Raw genomic sequence first — 6,917 nt, 5'->3', positions numbered from 1 at the left:
GGTTCAGGCATTTAGTTGATTAAGTTGGTTAAGGTTAGGGAATGCATTATGTCAATGAGAGTCCTCATTACAAATGCAGTGCAAACATATGCGTGTGCTTGTATGTGTCACTGCTTTAGGACATTTTCTGGCATAAACACTGACCTTATCAGGACCGGCAGTCCTCAAAGAGACAAAAACCTGATCGTAATGAGGCAGAACCTCATTTCTGAGAACCTGGTTAAGTTTAATTGGTCATGGTTATGGTTAGCGAAAAGGCTAGGCTTTGGTTAGGCTGTCTAAATGAATGGAGGTCAATGCAGTGTCCTAGGAAATATAACTATGTGTGTGTGTGTGTGTGTGTGTGTGTGCGTGGGTGGGTCTGAAGGTGAAGTGTGTGTAAATCTCGAAGGATAAACAAGATGTCTGGGTTCCACCACACTGACTTTCCTGATTAGTTTTGAAGTGCACATACACACACACACACACACACACTAACACACAAACACTGGCTAAATCAGAAGCCACTTAGTGTGAAGGAAAGGTGAGGAAACATTATGTAGATACATTACATGCAGGCTGAAGTCATGTGGTCTGATAGCGCAGCTCCCTGCACAGCCGCCCACCCCTGTCCTCCCACAATACACGAGAGCAAGGCGGCTCTGAGGGGGATGAGTAATCTGCATGTTGTTTGTGGGGGCAGGCCTTTGTCCAAATTAGGTTGTTTTTTTTTTTTTGATTATTATTTCTTTTTTTATGCATTTGAATACACATTGCTCTTTTGATAGAAGGACGTTGAGCACACGGTACAAAAAAGCAGCATTAAAATGGCTTAAAATAGTTTTAGGAAAAGTCACGCTAGCCTTATTATGCCACTTTGACCTTTCCCTGTAAGTCTGTCAGGTGTTTAAATTACAGGACATGGTGTATTATTGTGGTAGCATTTGTCACACACTGTGGACAGAGCACACAAGTAGTGGCCAAGGTCTCAAATTGAATTTCATTTGTTGTTCTCTTCACTGGCGTTAGTGTGGATGTGTTTGTCTATGATACAGTTTGTCCTGAGTTTCCCTGAAACAGGTTCTTCTTGCCTCGTAAGCTGAAAGCCCTGCAGCAGAAATAACTACGATAACCTAGTTTTATTATGAGTGTGTATGCGCAGTTGTGTGTGCGTATGTGAGAGAGAGCGAGAGGAAGGTACATGTATAGTGTAAGCGGGTTGAGGGGCATGGCAGAAAAGGGTCATTACGTTACTTCGTGTTGGATCCACGCAGGGCCTGACGAGCACCTTCAGAAAGTCCCAACCCACACACACACACACATACGCACACATACACACACACACACACCTACAGCTGCAGCAGCAGAGCTTGTTAGTCGGCTCACATGAAAGACTGCTGTCCTTACTGTGTAACAGTTACAGCAGGATCTCATTATCTTTCCAGATAGTGATGTTTTCGACAGGCAGTCAAATAAGCGTCATTATCACTAGTAAACAGAGTTGGAAAGTTATATTTGAGGTGCTTTTGTATATGTTTTTTAATTTCAATTAATTTTTTCCTTTCATTTTACAACATATATTGCAACTGTAATGAATAATTACAAAGTAAAGATCCTGCGTGTAATAATGAGTTATTAGTTGAGAGTGAGAGTGTTAACAGACTGTAACAAACAGAATACTCATCCACTCACCCCTCCCTTTCTCAAGTGCTCCAGGTAACGACAGTGGCGTTCTCGTACAAGAGAGGGTGTCATTCCTCTTCACTTACATAGCAAGCTTCCATTTCAACACCTAAACGCCTGCACTGGCACGTTTGTTTGTTTGTTTGTTGTAATCTGTAAGCACAAGATGACGACCTCCATGAAACAAGGCCCTTCCATAACAAACATATATAATGCTGATTCTTAGGCTGTGGAAATCAACATTTGTTTTATTTGGTTTTATACACGTGTTGAATTTCTGCCAGTGAACCATTCCAAATAAAAAGATTATATACAAAACATACAAGACCAAGTGTAGATGAGTTCAAAGAAATGCAGAAGGAAGGACAAACTGTGTGGCTCTAAAAGATACAGGAAGCAGCGCTTTTGATATTTTATTCACACAACTTTAGCCATTTGGACGGTGCCATGTCCTGTGAGTGATCACCTTTGACTTATTGAGTCTGTGTGTCTTTCAGTGTTCAGTTAGCACAAAACAATATCGCTGGAAAAAACGGTGTGCTGTTGCTACGAAGGATGAGAAAATTATTAGTGGAAAGAAAAAATATTTACAGGCTATAAAAACAAGAGAAGACGTGAAGAAAACCAGGATTGGTGGTAAATCTATTTGGGTTTGTCACTCATAGTGATGTTTTTATATTATTTAATAATATAAGATGTCAATTTGTGTTAACAGTATTAACAGTATATGTTGGATTACCACTCATTTCTATAAAAGCCCGTCTCCACTGTGTAAACCACAATGTCCAGGCCTTCCACCGACATATGAAAAATTTGTGTCATCTTCCCTTTCAGATTAAGCCTGAATGACTCATGGAGTAGCAGTCGAGGTCCATTTTAAAATCTTTGCTTTCGTTATTTAATTCCCTGCACTGAGCAAAGTCTTGCTGTCTCTGCTTTTTGTCACAGAGGAAACTGAGTCACAATGGCCAGGTAGAAAGAGAGCAGCTCTTTTGTGCTGGGGTTACGATTGATGAGGCTCATTGTGGCAGTGCAGGGAGTTAATGAGTCAGAACCATGAGTCAAGCTGTCGGGGAATCACACCGTCCAAAAAAAAAAGAGCTGAACGTGACGTCTTCTACACCAAACAAATGCAGAGTGAGAGACACACAGACTCCCTGAGAAAGAGGAGAGCTTATCATGTCACTTCATTAAATCAGCTGTAATTAATTTATTCAACATTTCACCTTAAAACTATTGTCTGAATGTGAGTCACTACATATAGCTGCACAAGAAAATGTGACTGCTTATGCACAGAAGAATGAAAATTAAGCTTTTAAGGAAAAAAAATATGACAAAAAAATGCAAAAAATGAAAAAATGTCAATTAAAAGCAGCAACAGCATAATAGCTGAGTCACACACAAGGGAGGCATTATGTCTTAAAAACAGCTGGTTATTGAGGTGCATCAGCACAAAAATCTGCACAATTTAGGGGTTGGAGTGATATCGGTATCATAGATACTGAATGTGGGATATTGGTGTATATATACACAATACCAGGATCAGAAGCTTATACAGTTTATTTTAACAAGTACAAGCAAAAACCGAACTGCAACACAGTAGAAAACCAGAGTGCAAAAACCAAGAATATGACGAGGAAAACAGGCTGTGCACGGCAGCAGCAGGCACAAAGAGAGGAACTGATTCTGGACAAGAGAAAAAAACAAAAATCAAAACGTCCAAAGTTAGAGTGAGCGAACAATATACTCTTACATTGGCCAACAGGAGATGAATGAAGCTGAGCGATGGGGCAAAGAGCGGAAGTGGTGACCGGGTATAAATACAGCAGCTGGTGATAATGGTAATCAGGATGATGAGCAGCAGGTGAGTGAGAGGCAGAGGCAGGAAACCAGGCAAAGAGACAGCCCCGCCCAGCCTGCAAAGACAAGACAACCAAACACACCCACAAACAAAGCACACGTGCTCATCCAGCGGGCATACTGACAGGGGAGTAAACAAACCGACAGACAAATAACAAGAAGGGAACAAGGGAACAGAAAAACACAGGGACAGACAAAACTGCAGGAGCTGACAAAGTGCAGATCCTATCATGTATCGTCACAATCACAACATGGGAAGTTGCAAACAGGATGGAACCCTTGTGAACACAGTACAACCCAATTAAACCACAGCACGTTTACATATAGAGCGGTTCTGATGGGACCTGCCACTAAAACACTGGCTCTATAACAACACACACACAGAGGGAGTGTGACGTCACTCTCTGCTCAAAATGTCAGTATTCTACTCCATATTTTACTCTACATGGATAATAATTGTTTCCCGGCAGCTTGTAAAACTGAATATTGCATGATATTGCATACATGATTATAGCTCCAAAGAGTGAATTCTTTACTTTGTACAGTCAGACGGATTCAGAACAACAGTCATGAGACTTGAACAATGGCAAATTATTTGTTGAAAATGTTCTTTTTCTTGCAGCCAGTAAAATGATTTTACACAGATATACACAGATCTATCTATCTATCTATCTATCTATCTATCTATCTATCTATCTATCTATCTATCTATCTATCTAAACATCCAGTGGGTTAAATCATTTAACCAGGTTTATAAGCACAAGAGGCAAACATGAGCAGGAAGATAATCGTTCTGCTGGAAGACAGTGTTGCTGTTCTGTAGCTGACCGTGACCTCTGACCTCCCAGTAGGGGCAGAGGAGGAGCTAAAAGGAGCATCTTCCCTCAGGGTCCAAAGGCATAAAAAAAAATCCTTCACTGACACACGAGGTGGTAAAAATAACATCAAACTCCACACATTTGTGTGTGGCAGAAGAGAAAATATATTGATATAGATTCTTTTCTTCAGGGTTCCAGTTAGTTCTGTAAAGCCCACATCACTGCTGGCCAGTTCCTACGTATATGTAGCCTTGGTGAAAACAAATGTGACGACACTGAAGGACAACATGGTTTGTAACTAGAGATGTCCTGAGTCATTTCAAAGACAGAATTCTCCGACTGTGTGACAAATATTGTTCTCCCAAATAGAAGAAATAAACAGCCCAATATCCAATCCAGTGATTTTGACCAGTATTGGACCAATACCAATAACTGATACCAATTGTTTTCAGTGTGACCGAATCATTAGAATCAGTTCATTAAAACTATTTGTGCAGTTTTTCCTCCATGACTGGAGCACAGACTCCGTCTGACACAGTCACTGGATTGAAATACAGCGGCAGGGTTTGTGATGCGGTTCGCCACTCGCTGGCCACGATCAGCAGTGCTGTCGCTAAATACACCAGACTCCTCTGTTAAATATAGAGATTTTAGACATTTTCCTGGTAATTGTTGGAGATTAACCCATGTTTTTAGGATTGTTACGGATCTTTTTAGCTGATCTACAGTTTGGCACTGTTCAGCTTGATTCTTGTGTCGGACTTTTGCTTACGCCTCATCCTATGATGTCACTGACCAATTTGTCGCTAGCAGTCTGGCGACATCACACTAGTATCGCCTCAGCTCGCTTGGAATCTCGCCAGAGCAGATACTAAAAAGAACCAGGTACTATGCTAGTGGAAAATAATCGTGCCGTGCCGTGCCGTGCCGAGGCGAGTCAAGCCGGTGGAAACATGCCATATGTGACCCTGTAATGGACTGGCAACATTTGTCTACCTTTAGTCCATGACCTTCATGTTGAGGATAAAAAAGTAGAAGATGGATGGATGGATATTTAAATAACAGCTTCTCATTGTATGGCTCTGTCATAAACTTCTAATTCATAAGATGCCTCCAATATATTACATATTTTTAAAGTGCAGGTAACTCAGTTTTAAAGAGATTTCACTGCTTTAAACAAAATGACCAACTGCAATATGAGTGACCAAAAGTGAGATACATGGAGCTGGTCTTTGCCTGTTAGGCGTCTGTCAATGTCAGGCTGCGGCTGACTCACTGACAGAGTAAGTAAATTAACTTGTCTTTTTCTGTCTTTCAAAACGAGAACAGTATGGACGGTGAGATTATGATTAGATTTTTGTAGTCGGGCCAAATAAAACCCTGTATGTCATCCTTGGCCCAGAGCCCCACTTGGAGCAGTCCTGGTATCAACAGTCGAATCGATAACATTTTCCACGATCTGAGAGGTTTCTCATTTGTGAGCTTGTGCCAATGAATACCTTGGTAACAGAGAAGAGAGGCAGTCAGAAGTGCTCTTCCTTAATTCCACTGTTGTCCACAGTCCTGAAAAAAATGAAGTATTCCATCCGGATACAAAGGAAGCCTCATTCTGACCCATTATCCACTTGTGAATCTAAGAGATTGGGAGTCATTTATGCGCTGCTGTGCCTTAGTGCCCTCTCTACTGCTTCAGAGAGCCTGAGTGGCCATTACACACAAGTATTTGACAACACTTTCCCTGGACAATTTAGACTGACTCTGTCACACTTACCTGAAGTTTCAGTCTGGGCTGTTGTACAAGTGGATGCCAGAGTTTGACAATGACTCAATTTTCATTTTGAAGAATGATGCGCTGACCGCCTCAACAACCCTACATCAAGAAAATAAAGGATATTTCCCTTTTTTTCCCCCCTCTTCCATTTCATTTTAATCATTGAAGTGACCACAACGGACTCAAAAGTGTCTCTTAATAATCCTAATGTCCCAAAACCTTGTATTGTCTCACGCCCTGGCATCTAAGTATAGATACTTGTCCTAAATTACTGTGAAGGGAGAGTTTGGAGAAGATGACACTGTTTTATCCACTTAGCAGGAGGAAGACTAACTCATGGACGCCTCTTTTATGTCTCTATGTCAGGGTATAGTATAGTTACACAAGGAATTTCATCTCTCCAGTTTTCCATTCATGGTTTTTCTTAATTGGATGGAGCTCCTGCTTTAACAGCAGGATTTTACTCCAACACTAATGCAATTTACAGCGTGGTAATAATGATGGTAATCGTATGGTAATCAGGAGAAAATGTTACAGTAATGGGGCCACATGGTGGTTCACTGGCTAGCATTATTGCCTCACAGCAAGAGGGTCGCACGAGTTGCCCTTTTTTTGACCCACAACCCTCATGTGGAGGAAGTGGCAGAAAATGGATGCTACAGTAAGTAATACCATGTTATTTAAGCACTGTCTATCAGTGTAATACCTTGTAAATAAGTGCCCGATATTGAAAGTTATTCTGGAAAAATGGACAAAAGCACTTACAGGATATTTTCTGGCCATTTTATGGTTAAAATAAGCACAAA

This window comes from Solea senegalensis, linkage group LG12 (genome assembly GCF_019176455.1).
Source record: "Solea senegalensis isolate Sse05_10M linkage group LG12, IFAPA_SoseM_1, whole genome shotgun sequence".
Lineage (NCBI taxonomy): Eukaryota > Metazoa > Chordata > Actinopteri > Pleuronectiformes > Soleidae > Solea > Solea senegalensis.
This window is presented reverse-complemented; position numbering follows the sequence as displayed.